Raw genomic sequence first — 14,721 nt, 5'->3', positions numbered from 1 at the left:
TTTTGGTCTATACTCTATGCAGTTGCATATTTTATTTTTATCCTTCATTAGATGTATTCATAGTAAGTTATCTGAATATTTCCGAGGTGGTATTAGAAGCGATAGGCAGTCACCACCTTCAAGTAAATAAGTAAATACAGGTGAATATGGTCTTCACCATTCAGTGGATCAAATTGGCCTATATTTGCATTTTCTATCCAATGAAATCATGTACACGTGTCATCGACAATTTCTGTTTCAGTGTATCTTGACTTTGGCCACTGTCTAATCCTTTTTCCGTTCGTTTAAGAAAAATCAATTGTTTTATTTGCCTTAAATGTTTTGCAGTGAAATATTATATTTTTAAAACAATGCCCTCCCGCTCTCTCCTTGGTTAAAGTAGAGTGTCAGAGAAACCATTTGTTCCTCAATTTCACAGTAAATCTGTTCACTTCAGTTTCTGAGTGTAATCTTGATCTGACACTAGAACTACATATTGCTCTTAACATGAATCACCGCAGGAAATTGAAGAATGTTTTTCTATTGAGTTTACGGTGACTGTGAAACTGTGATCAGTTTCAGTTTTAGTAATTTCTAAACTGTCTTGTTTTACTTGGAAAGTCAAATGCAGGCTAGAGATAAAATATTCAAGGCAAGCAATATAAATGCTAAGTGAGATATGAAGGGAGATATGTATAGATAGATGTATCGATTTTTTCATGCCTGCATGTTTGATTAAAAGGTGGCAGTCATTAAGACGTTGGTAGCCTTGTGCGAAAGTTCACTGAAACTGCTGGTAGTTTATAAAATGTAATACAGTATTGGAGTTTATTATTTATTTCTTTTAAAAAGGGATTCCGACAGTAAAAAAAAACACTAGGACTTTGTATGAAATCAGAGGCATACGGAGGTACGGTAAGGGCCCATACACTTGTATGAGCAACATATTACAGCTCTGTAAGATTTATAGATTATTTGGAGCCATAGCATTCCACTCACAGGAAACTCATACTTCCATTTCTATCTCAAAGAAGCTTAGTGTAGGGGTATGTAAATCATTCTATAATTCTGACCTAACACTTTATTCTTGATGAAATTTGATAAATGCTTTAACAAATGTCTTTGAGTAGGTTAAAATCAGTTTGCCATCTTTACAATAAATATAACAAATCCTGCTCCTGTTTTAGGGAACCTCTGACCAAGTTCCGAGGAAGCCAGGCAGTGCTGCACCTGCCATGAGGCGAGGTGAGCCGACAGCCTCAGGTGGCACCACCTACCCGAAAATGGGGGGGGGGGGCATTTTCAGCCAGGGACGGACTAGTCCGGGGGAGGGGGCATGCAGACTTAGCAGACGTGCCGCAAGATGGGCACATCTGTAACACTCAGGAGTATACTGCAAGGGGGGTCTGGGCATTTTACTGACAGCCAAGGGCTCTATGGGGGTGGAATAATCCGCCCCATAGAGCCCTCACATCACTATAATGGAAGGATTATAGTAGGGACGGGGTCTGAGCGTCTGACTTACTGCAGAGGGCTCAACAAGGAGGGATTCTGTCCCCCCCCTTTAGAGCAGTCAGTCAGATGCTCAGACCCCCCCTAACCTTGCAGTATAGTAACTAGTGAGGGCTCTATGGGGGGGATAATTCCCCCCTATCGAGCCCTCTGCTGTCAGTAAAATGCCCAGACCACCCCTTGCAGCATACTCACGGCCCCCAGCATTGGCCGACCCCTTTTAAATTAGTAGGGGCAGGAAGCTGAGTGCAGTATAATCCTTCCCCATAAACCTGCCCCGCTAATTCAAAAGTGATCTGCCGACGCTGAAGGGCGGGGGATTCTACAAGGGGCGGTCTGAGCATCTTACTGACAGGCTCTATAGGGGGGAATAATCTTCCCCATAGAGTCCTCACTAGCTACCATCCTGCAAGGTGGGGGTCTGAGCATCTGACTGACTGCTGAGGACTCTAAGGGGAATCCCCCCCTTAGAGCCCTTAGCAGCCAGTTAAACGCCAAGACCCCCACCTTGCAGTATAGTAATTAGTGAGGGCTCTATGGGGGGATTATTCAGCCCCATAGAGCCCTCAGCTGTCAGTAAGATGCTCAGACAACCCCCCATCACTTAAATTAGTGGGGGCAGGAAGCTGAGAGCAGTATAGCTCCCCCACAGCCGTCAGAGTTAGTACCCTCCTTGCAGTATAATCCCCCCATAGGACCCTCAGTAGTTATTAAACTGCATGTGGGGGTTTCAGTGTGATTGGTGCAACTTTCTAATTACTTTTTATTTTTACTTTTTGAGATACTGTTTATCCTGTATACAGAGCAGCTGTATATAGCGCTGAATCCTGTATCCGTCATGTCAGCGGGACTGATGGATTCAGTATCAGCGGGTCCTGCAGGATCGAGCTGTTACCGATCACATCTTCATAAGTTAGATGTGATTGATAATAGGCGACCTAATGGATTTAGGTCTCAGCGCTATATACAGCTGCTCTGTATACAGGATAAAAAGCAGCTGTATCTCAAAAAGGAACAATAATTTTCAATAAAAAGTCATTAAAACTTGCACCAATAGCATTGATAGATATTTTTATAGCGTATATATAGACTATAAATACGTTTTTAACGGTGTACATAGCCTTTAAACTGTAACAAAACTAGTGACATGTCAGACATTTTCATTGGTGGGGGACCGTGCAGTGAGACCCCCACCGATCGCTAAAACTAAGCAGCAGAAGTGCTTGGGTGAGCGCTGTGCCGCTTCATTTATGATCGATTTTCAGCCGAGTGAGCGTTGTACGGACTCATATACTTTCTATTGAGCCTGTACACTGCTCTAAGGAAAGCCAAACAGAATTGAAGCAGCACACCGCTCACCCGAGCACATCTCCTGCTTAGTTTTAGGTCTAGTTTTGGGTCTGGTGTCTCTGCAGGCTGCAGGAGCATACATACATGGGTAAGCTGTTCTGTGGCCATACATCTGGCTTTTCTCTATGTCATTACATTTATATACATTGACTTTAGGTAAGAATATAGAAACAGCATTACGTCACTTCATGTTAATATATCCATTTATTATATGGTACTCTTTTTTTCCCATGTTGCTTCCGCCTGCAGGACATCTGTTTGCACTGCATGGTTCTATTTTTATTCATGTACTGTGTGTGTTTATTTATGTCAAATAAAGCTTTTTTCATATTTCTATTTAATTAAGTGTTAATTGACCTTCATTTATAGGCTAGACTTGTAAAAAGTTTTTTAAAAAGTTGTTACACTTTAAAGAGAGCCTTTCACCTGCCCATAGATGTGCATTTGAGTGCAGTATGTGACGGTCAGGTCTGCACAAACTCTGGGGCACTTTAAAAAAAAATCCTACCCTCTTTCCTTATTTAGATATCGGTGCCATAATATAGACTATATGGGCAATATTATTGTGACCCCAACACATTACACCTACAGGAGCTTTTATGACATCCCATTCTAAATCCATAGGCATTAATATGGAGTTGGTCCCCCCTTTGCAGCTAAAATAGCTTCCACTTGTAAAGGATCTGCCAGGCACTGCGGGGTTAACTCCCAGAACTAATCAGTCAGCACCTGAGAATACATCCCTGAGACTGACTCCTGCTTCCACCATTCAGGCTGGCAGGCTTAGGAGTGGGAGAGCCTATCGTAACCTGGCCAGACTCAGCTAGCTCCCGCCCTCGGTCTATTTAAGCCTGCACTTCCTGTCCCTCGGTGCTTGTTATTGCTTTGGTTTCCTTCCTTATGGTTCCTGGCCCAGCTACAGCTCCTGCTATTTTTGATCCTGCTCCATACCGACCCTGGCTTACCGACTACTCTTCTGCTTTTCGTTTTGTACCTCGCACACTCCTGGCTTGACTCGGCTCGTTCACCACTCTGGTTGCTCACGGTGTTGCCGTGGGCAACGGCCCCTTTTCCTTGCTTGTGTTCCTTGTATGTTTGTCGTGTTTGTCGTGCACTTACTGAGCGCAGGGACCGCCGCCCAGTTGTACCCCGTCGCCTAGGGCGGGTCGTTGCAAGTAGGCAGGGACAGAGTGGCGGGTAGATTAGGGCTCACTTGTCCGTCTCCCTACCCCCTGCCGTTACATAATAACAAGCCCATACCTAGTCTACCCCTGGTCCCTGACACCACTATGGATCCCCGTGAGACCCTGGCTCAGCAAATGCAGGGTCTCTCCCTACAGGTCCAGGCCCTGGCTCAGAGGGTCAACCAGCCTGATGCTACCCTGGTAGTTCCCCGCACCGCACCTCTTGAACCCCACCTCAAGTTGCCCGACCGGTTCTCAGGGGACCGGAGGACTTTTCTCTCCTTTCGGGAGAGTTGTAGGCTTTATTTTCGTTTAAAGCCTCATTCCTCAGGTTCTGAGAGCCAGCGGGTGGGTATAATTATGTCCCGGCTCCAGGAAGGGCCCCAAGAGTGGGCCTTCTCCTTGGCTCCTGACGCCCCTGAACTTTCCTCCGTTGATTGTTTCTTTTCTGCTCTCGGACTTATTTATGACGAGACTGACAGGACTGCCTTTGCCGAGAGTCAGCTGGTGACCTTAAGTCAGGGTAAGAGACCTGTTGAGGAGTATTGCTCTGACTTTCGGAAGTGGTGCGTAGCTTCTCGGTGGAATGACCCTGCCTTAAGGTGCCAGTTTAGGTTGGGTCTGTCGAATGCCCTGAAAGACCTGCTAGTTAGCTATCCCTCTTGTGACTCCCTAGACCAGGTTATGGCTTTAGCGATACGACTTGACCGACGTCTCAGGGAACGACAACGTGAACGTTTATGTGTTTTCTCCTCCGACTCCCCCATGATGCCTCCCGAAGCTCCGTTGCTTCGTTCCTCCCCGAAAGATTCAGAGATAGCTATGCAACTCGGGGCCTCCGTGTCCCCCCAACAACGTAGAGAATTCCGCAGGAAGAATGGTCTCTGCTTCTACTGTGGGGACGACAAGCATCAAGTGAACAACTGTCCTAAGCGTAAGGTTGCAGCCAGAGAACTTCCGCGTCTAAGTGATCATCGGGGAGGTCACTTGGGCGCACAGGTATTTCCCGTAAATATGAAACGTACTAAGATCTTGCTTCCCTTTCAGGTCTCTTTTGGTGGTAGGTCTGCTACCAGCAGTGCTTTCGTGGATTCAGGGTCCTCTACTAATATCATGTCTGTGGAATTTGCTATGTCCCTTGCTATGCCTCTTATTGATTTGCCTAAACCTGTCCCGGTAGTGGGTATCGACGCCACTCCTCTTGCTAATGGTTATTTTACACAGCATACCCCTGTTTTTGAACTCCTTGTTGGCTCCATGCATTTGGAGCAATGCTCTGTACTGTTGATGCAGGGATTATCGTACGATTTGGTGCTAGGTCTTCCCTGGTTGCAGTTGCATAATCCTACGTTTGACTGGAATACTGGGGAGCTAACCAAATGGGGTAATGAATGTTGTACGTCATGTTTTTCTGTTAATTCTATTTCTCCCCCTAAGGAGGCGAATACGCTACCCGAGTTTGTTCAGGACTTCGCTGATGTTTTCTCTAGGGAGGCCTCCGAAGTGTTACCTCCTCATAGAGAATACGATTGCGCTATCGAATTGGTACCAGGAGCTAAGCTTCCTAAGGGTAGGATATTTAATCTTTCTTGTCCCGAACGTGAAGCTATGAGAGTGTATATCCAGGAATCCCTGGCCAAGGGTTACATTCGTCCCTCTTCTTCTCCGGTAGGTGCTGGCTTCTTCTTCGTGGGGAAGAAGGATGGTGGTCTTAGGCCATGCATTGACTACCGTAGCCTGAATAAGGTCACGGTAAGGAACCAGTATCCCCTTCCTTTGATTCCTGATCTCTTTAATCAGGTTCAGGGGGCCCAATGGTTTTCTAAATTGGATCTACGGGGGGCGTATAACCTTATTCGCATCAAAGAGGGGGATGAGTGGAAGACTGCGTTTAACACGCCCGAAGGCCATTTCGAATACCTCGTCATGCCCTTTGGGTTGTGTAATGCCCCTGCGGTCTTCCAGAATTTCATAAATGAGATTTTGAGAAATTACCTGGGGATTTTTCTGGTAGTGTACCTTGATGACATACTGGTGTTTTCCAAGGACTGGTCCTCCCACGTGGAGCATGTCAGGAAGGTGCTCCAGGTCCTTCGGGAAAATAAACTGTTTGCCAAAACCGAAAAATGTGTGTTTGGGGTACAGGAGATTCCATTTTTGGGTCAAATCCTCACTCCTCATGAATTCCGCATGGACCCCGCCAAGGTTCAGGCTGTGGCGGAATGGGTCCAACCTGCCTCCCTGAAGGCGTTACAGTGTTTTTTGGGGTTTGCTAATTATTACAGGAGATTTATTGCTAACTTCTCGGTCATCGCTAAGCCCCTTACGGACCTCACTCGCAAAGGTGCTGATCTCCTCCACTGGCCTCCTGAGGCTGTCCAGGCTTTTGAGGTCCTTAAGAAGTGCTTTGTCTCGGCCCCGGTGCTGGTTCAGCCCAACCAAATGGAGCCATTTATCGTGGAAGTTGACGCATCTGAGGTGGGAGTGGGGGCTGTCTTGTCCCAGGGTACCAGGTCCCTCACCCATCTCCGCCCCTGTGCCTACTTCTCCAGGAAGTTTTCGCCAACTGAAAGTAACTATGATATTGGCAACCGCGAACTCTTAGCCATTAAATGGGCATTTGAAGAGTGGCGCCACTTCCTGGAGGGGGCTAGGCACCAGGTAACGGTCCTTACCGACCACAAGAATCTGGTGTTCCTAGAATCTGCCCGGAGGCTAAACCCGAGACAAGCTCGATGGGCGTTATTTTTTACCAGATTCAATTTTTTGGTTACCTATAGGGCTGGGTCTAAAAATATTAAGGCTGATGCACTGTCGCGTAGCTTCATGGCCAGCCCTCCTTCGGAGGAAGATCCTGCTTGTATTTTGCCTCCAGGTATAATCATTTCCTCGATCGATTCTGATTTAGTCTCTGAAATTGCTGCTGATCAAGGTGCAGCTCCCGGGAACCTTCCTGAGAACAAGCTGTTTGTTCCCCTGCAATTCCGGCTAAGGGTACTTAGGGAAAATCATGACTCCGCACTATCTGGCCATCCAGGCATCCTGGGTACCAAACACCTCATTACCAGAAATTATTGGTGGCCTGGGTTGCCTAAAGACGTTAAGGCCTACGTCGCCGCTTGTGAGGTTTGTGCTAGGTCCAAGACTCCCAGGTCCCGACCAGCGGGCTTACTGCGTTCGTTGCCCATTCCCCAGAGACCTTGGACACATATCTCCATGGATTTTATCACCGATTTGCCTCCATCCCAAGGCAAGTCGGTGGTGTGGGTGGTGGTGGACCGCTTCAGTAAGATGTGCCACTTTGTGCCCCTCAAGAAACTACCCAACGCCAAAACGTTGGCTACCTTGTTTGTCAAACACATCCTGCGTCTCCATGGGGTCCCTGTCAATATTGTTTCGGACAGAGGGGTACAATTTGTTTCATTGTTTTGGAGAGCCTTCTGTATGAAGTTGGGGATTGATCTGTCCTTCTCCTCTGCCTTCCATCCTGAAACCAATGGCCAAACGGAGAGGACTAATCAGTCTCTAGAACAATACTTAAGGTGTTTTGTCTCTGACTGTCAATTTGATTGGGTCTCTTTCATTCCCCTCGCCGAATTTTCCCTTAATAACCGGGTCAGTAACTCGTCTGGGGTCTCTCCTTTTTTTTGTAATTTTGGGTTTAATCCACGGTTCTCCTCCGTTTCACCTGGTAGTTCCAACAATCCTGAGGTAGAGGACGTTCATCGGGAACTGTGCACAGTCTGGGCCCAGGTTCAGAAAAACCTAGAGGTGTCCCAGAGCGTACAAAAAACTCAGGCTGATAAAAAACGTTCTGCTAACCCCCTGTTTATGGTCGGGGATCTGGTGTGGTTGTCGTCTAGGAACTTGCGTCTCAAGGTTCCGTCCAAGAAGTTTGCTCCCCGGTTTATTGGGCCGTATAAGGTCATTGAGGTCCTCAATCCTGTCTCCTTCCGGCTGGAGTTACCCCCGTCTTTTCGGATACACGACGTGTTTCATGCCTCCCTCCTCAAACGCTGCTCCCCGTCCTTGGCTCCCTCGAGGAGACCTCCTGTTCCCATCCTCACCCCGGAGGGGGTGGAATTCGAGGTGGCCAGGATTGTGGACAGCAAGATGGTCCAAGGCTCCCTCCAGTACCTGGTCCATTGGAGAGGATACGGGCCCGAGGAGAGGACTTGGGTACCCGCCCGGGATGTTCACGCTGGGGTATTGGTCAGGAGGTTCCACCTGCGTTTCCCCAGTAAGCCAGGTCCACTTAGAAAGGGTCCGGTGGCCCCTCATAAATGGGGGGGTACTGTAAAGGATCTGCCAGGCACTGCGGGGTTAACTCCCAGAACTAATCAGTCAGCACCTGAGAATACATCCCTGAGACTGACTCCTGCTTCCACCATTCAGGCTGGCAGGCTTAGGAGTGGGAGAGCCTATCGTAACCTGGCCAGACTCAGCTAGCTCCCGCCCTCGGTCTATTTAAGCCTGCACTTCCTGTCCCTCGGTGCTTGTTATTGCTTTGGTTTCCTTCCTTGTGGTTCCTGGCCCAGCTACAGCTCCTGCTATTTTTGATCCTGCTCCATACCGACCCTGGCTTACCGACTACTCTTCTGCTTTTCGTTTTGTACCTCGCACACTCCTGGCTTGACTCGGCTCGTTCACCACTCTGGTTGCTCACGGTGTTGCCGTGGGCAACGGCCCCTTTTCCTTGCTTGTGTTCCTTGTATGTTTGTCGTGCACTTACTGAGCGCAGGGACCGCCGCCCAGTTGTACCCCGTCGCCTAGGGCGGGTCATTGCAAGTAGGCAGGGACAGAGTGGCGGGTAGATTAGGGCTCACTTGTCCGTCTCCCTACCCCCTGCCGTTACACCACTCTTCTGGGAAGGATTTCTACAAGATTTTGGAGTGTGTCTGTGGGAATTTTTGCACATTCATCCAAAAGAGCATTTGTGAGGTCAGACAGTGATGTTGGATGAGAGGGTCTGTCTCGCAATCTCTGTTCTAGCTCATCTTAAAGGTGTTCGATGAGGTTGAGGTCAGGACTCTGTGCGGGCCCGTCAAGTTCTTCCACGACAAACTCACCCCACCATAACTTTATGGACCTCGCTTTGTGCACTGGGGCACGGTCATGCTGTAACAGGAAAGGGCCTTCCCTAAACTGTTCCCACAAAAATGGAAGCAACAATTGTCCAATATGTCTTAATATGCTAAAGCATTAAGATTTCCTTTCACCGAAACTAAGGGGCCTAGGCCAACCTCTGGAAAATACCCTATATCATTATACCTCTTACACCAAACTTTGGCACAATGCAGTCAGGCAGGTAACGTTCTCCTGGTATTCACCAAACTCAGACTCTTCCATCAGACTGCCAGATAGAGAAGGGGGATTTGTCATGCCACAGAACATGTTTCCGCTGCTCCAGAGTCCAGAGGCGGCGTGCTTTACCCCACTCCATTCGACGCTTGCCATTGTGCTTGGGGATGTAAGGCTTGCATGTGGCTGCTCGGCTATATTAAACCCATGCCATGAAGCTACCGGCGCACAGTTTTTGTACTTATATTAGAGAGGCCCTGTCACCAGATTATAAGTGCCCTATCTCCTACATAATCTGATCGGCGCTGTAATGTAGATAACAGCAGTGGTTTTTATTTTGAAAAACTATCATTTTTTAGCAAGTTATGAGCAATTTTAGATTCGTTTCTTAAAGACCAACTGGGCGTGTTTTTACTTTTCACCAAGTGGGTGTTGTAAAGAAGTGTATGAGGCTGACCAATCGGTGACCAATCAGTGACATACACTTCTTATTGTTCCAGCCCAGCATGATCCACAGCACAGTGTGATTGTGCAGTGAAAGAAGCTGGGCTGGAACAATGAGAAGTGTATGACACTGATTGGTCACTGATTGGTCAGCCTCATACACTTCTTTACAACACCCACTTGGTCAAAAGTAAAAACACGCCCAGTTGGTCTTTAAGAAACTAATCTAAAATTGCTCATAACTTGCTCAAAAATTATCGTTTTTCAAAATAAAAACCACTGCTGTTATCTACATTACAGCGCCAATCAGATTATGTAGTAGATAGGACACTTATAATCTGGTGACAGAGCCTCTTTAATGCTAGAGGAGGTTTGGAACTCTGCAGTTATTGAGTCAGCAGAGCATTGGCGACTTTTATGCAGTAGGCACCTCAGCAGTTGGCGACACCGCTCTGTAACTATTACGTGGTCTGCCACTTTGTGACTGAGTTGCTGTGGTTAATAATCGCTTCCACTTTACAATAATACCACTTACAGTCAATCATAAAATATCTAGGAGGGAAAATATTTCATGAACTGACTTGTTTCAATGGTGGCATCCTATTACAGTACCATGCTGGTATTTAGTGAGCTCTTTAGAACCACTTGTTCTTTGGCAAATGTTTGTACAGGCAGACTGCATGGCTAGGTGCTTGATTTTATACACCTGTGGCAATGGAATTGGATGAAACACCTTAATACAATCATTAACCCCTATCCGCACGAGCAAGTAACTATACGTCGTCGCGGTAGGTTACTTCCCGCACGAGGACGTATAGTTACTGAGTTGTGTCCAGTGCACACTGTCGGCGACAGTGTGCACCGGGACCCGGGAGGTCAGCTGTCGCCGACAGCTCACACTCCACTCTTGCCGGCCAGCAGTCCTTTGCCGCTGATTTAGGCGAATTAACCCCCTATATGCGGCGATCGGTTGCAATCGCCGCATTTTAGGGGTTTCTAGCATATCGGCAGATTCCGGTCCAAAATCGCTGGGTTTGCCAATAGTTAGCATGGCAAACGGAAGCCAAACAATGGCCTCCGTGTCTGCCATGGACGGAAGCCCATCTGGACCAACCTGCAGCTGATCCGATAGGCTTCCTGTCAGAGTGACAGGAAGTCATTGTGTCGTTCCCGATGCACTGTCGGCAACAAGGTGTGCATCGGGAACTGAGAGGTCAGCTGTCCCCGACAGCTGACACTCCAGTGTTGCCGATTAGCGGCTCATAACCGCTGATTTAGGCAATTAACCCATTAAATGCGGCGCTCGATTGCGATCACCGCATTTAGGGGGTTTGTAGCACATCAGCAGCCCCCATGCAATTGTGGGGTTTGCTGATGCTTGTAATGGCATCGGGAAGCCAGGCAACGGCCTCCAGGTCCATGTATGGAAGCCTATGAGGACCAGCGTCTGGCTGGTCCTCGTAGATGTACTGTCAGAGTGACTGTGACGTCAAACTGACAGTTGGAATAAGTTACACTACCTAGTTTTATAAAAGTGTAAAAATAAGTTTTTGTTCTCCTATAAGTCATTTATTACAGGAAAAAAATTAAAATGTTTAAAAAAAGTACACATATTTGGTATCACCACGTTCGTAACGACCCAAACTATGAAAATATAATGTTATTTTTTCCACACGGTGAACGCCGCAAACAAAATAAATGGAAAACTATGTCAGCATCGCTATTTTTTGGTCAACACCCCTCCCAAGATATAGAATAAAAAGTGATCAAAAAGTCACATTTACCCCAAAATAGTACCAATAAAAACTACAACCCGTCCCGCAAAAAACAAGACCTCCCACAGCTTTTTTGACTAAAAAATAAAAAAGTTACAGCTCAGAATATGGTGTCTCAGAAAATAAATGATTTTATATAAAAAAGTAATTTTATTGTGCAAACGCTGCAAAACTTTAAAAAAACTATATACATATGGTATCGCCGTAATTGTACCGACCCGCAGAATAAAGTAAAATGTAATTTATTGTGCACAGTGAACGCTGTAAGAAATAAAGAATTTAAAACACCAAAATCACTATTTTTTGGTCACCTTAGCTCTAAAAAAGATGTCATAAAAAGTAATCAGGAAGATGTATGTACCATACAATGCTACCAATAAAAGCTACAGCTCGTCCCACCAAAAATAAGCCCTCACACCGCTCAATTGACCAAAAAATAAAAAAGTCAGAATGTGATGATAAAAAACAATTAATTTTTTTTAACAAATAGTCTTTTCTTTGTAAAAGTAGTAAAATATAAAAAAAAACCTATATAAATTTGGTATCACCGTAATCGTATTGAGACGCATAATAAAACTAAAGTTGTCGTTTTTATCGCACAGTGAAAGACTTAAAAACAAGACCCCAAAAACAATGGAAGAATCACAGTTTTTTTCCAATTTCAGCCCGCAAATTATTTTTTTTCAGTTTCCCAGTACATTTTACGGTACTTTAAATATGTTAACAGAAACTACAACTTTTCCCACAAAAAATAAGCCCTCACACCGCTCTATTGACGGAAAAAGAAAAAAAAATATGGCTCTTGTAAGGCGGGGAGTGAAAAACGAAAATGAAAAAAGCAAAAAAGGATCAGTCCTGAAAGCGTTAATTAATTTCTAATAAAAAAAAACATTTATGACCACATATTGGGTATTTCCGTAATCGGGAGAAATTGCTTTACACATGTCGGGGTGCTTTTACTCTTTTATCCCTTGTGAAAATTAAAAAATTCAACATTTTAGTGGACAAAAATGTTGATATTCATTTTCATGGCCTATTTCCACTAAGTTCTACAAAAAACCTGTGGGGTCAAAATGCTCACTATAACCCTAGAAAAATTCTTTGAGGGGTGTAGTTTCCAAAATAGGGTCACTTTTGGGGTGTTTCCACTGTTTTGGTCATGCCGGGGCGTTGAAAACCCGACATGGCACTGGAAACCAATCCAGCAAAATCTGCGCTCCAAAAGGCGCTCCTTCCCTTCTGAGCCCTGCAGTGGGACCAAACAGCAGTTTATTACCGCATATGGGGTATTGCCATAATCGGGAACAATTGCTTTACAAATGTTGGGGTGCCTTTTCTCCTTTATTCCTTGTAAAAATGAATAAATTCTATGTTTCCACAGGAAAAAAAGGTGATTTTCATCTACACAGACTAATTCCACTAAATTCTGCAAAAAAAACTGTGGGGCCAAAATGCTTATTATACCCCTATAAAAATGCCTTGAGGAGTGTAGTTTCCAAAATGAGGTCACTTTTGGGGGGTTTCGACTGTTTAGGTACCACAAGACCTCTTCAAACCTGACATGGTGCCTAAAATATCTTCCTAAAAAAAAGGAGGCCCCAAAATCCACTAGGTTCTCTCCTTTGCTTCTGAGGCTGGTGCTTCAGTCCATTAGGACTCTAGGGCCACATGTTGGATATTTCTAAAAACTGCAGAATTCGAGCAATAAATTGAGTTGTGTCTCTCTGGTAAAACCTTCTGTGTTACAGATTTTTTTTCATCTGTAAATTTCACCTCTACTTTGTTAAGTTTTATGATCATCCAGACCTGCTAGTTTGTTTGTTTATCTCTGCATAGCTTTTCACCTCATGTGTCTAGTTGATTTGATTAATAGCTGAACGAGCTTAATTAGGTCTAGATCTGATCATCTACTCCCCTATAAATTTAGATGTAGCATATGGGGAAGGCACTCGTGCAGGGGGGCACGACGGCAGAAGTCATCTCTGTCTAAGTGTCATACTGTCAAAGTGTCCTGGCAGTTATACATGGCAGTTGCACAGGGTCAGTGACAGGTAAGCTGCATTACCAAACCAGACAAACTAGCCCACACTCTCAATATTAGATTTCTAACTATCTGTAAACAAACATGTTTGCCACCGCTCTCATCATTATAGCTGCACTTGGTTTTCAATCCTATCGCCCATTTAAGACTTGCCCAAAAACAGTCTACATCAGTCCCTCTCTCCTTGCCTCGCCCATGTACAGCTCCCATTCACTATTCACTTTCCTCAGTCAACTTAACCCATCTCATCCCACTGCCCAACATAAAAATCACTCTCATAAATCACAGAACCATCTGCTGTCTCTCTCCATTCTCCTGCTATTAGCTGCAGGGGACATCTCTCCCAACCCTGGGCCTCCCTTTTCTTCTGCCAAGCTCAACCACTTACCTGCCACACATAGAAACCCTGCAAATCTTCTTGCCATTCCTTGTATGTCTTCTCCTGTCTCTTTTAACTGTGCTCTCTGGAACTCTCGGTCCGTGTGCAACAAACTCACTTTTATTCATGACTTATTCCTTTCTAACTCTCTCAACCTTCTGGCTCTTACAGAAACATGGCTACACCTGTCTGACACTGCTTCCCCTGCTGCTCTATCTTATGGTGGTCTCCAGTTCTCTCATGCCCCCAGAACTGAGAACAGGCAGGGTGGAGGAGTAGGTATACTTATTTCCCCACACTGCACTTTCCAGGTCATTCCCCCGGTCCCCTCACTCACATTTCCCTCTTTTGAAGTCCACACCCTCAGACTCTTTCACCCTTTTCCCCTCCGAGTGGCAGTTGTCTACCGCCCACCGGGCTCACCCCGCCAATTCCTGGATCATTTTGCTGCCTGGCTTCCACAGTTTCTATCCTCTGAAACACCCACTCTCATCATGGGTGACTTCAACATCCCCATTGATAACCCAATCTCCTCATCTGCCTCCCAGTTTCTATCTTTAACCTCGTCCCTCGGTCTGTCACAACTTACTAACTCTCCTACACATGAAGACGGGCATTCACTTGACCTGGTCTTCTTCCGGCTCTGCTCAGTTTCTGACTTTATTAACTCTCCTCTCCCGCTTTCTGACCACAATCTTCTCTCCTTTACTATCAATCATTCGCAGCCTCCTCAGGTCATCCCTACGTATCAGACAT

This window comes from Rhinoderma darwinii, chromosome 4, assembly GCF_050947455.1.
Source record: "Rhinoderma darwinii isolate aRhiDar2 chromosome 4, aRhiDar2.hap1, whole genome shotgun sequence".
Lineage (NCBI taxonomy): Eukaryota > Metazoa > Chordata > Amphibia > Anura > Rhinodermatidae > Rhinoderma > Rhinoderma darwinii.
This window is presented reverse-complemented; position numbering follows the sequence as displayed.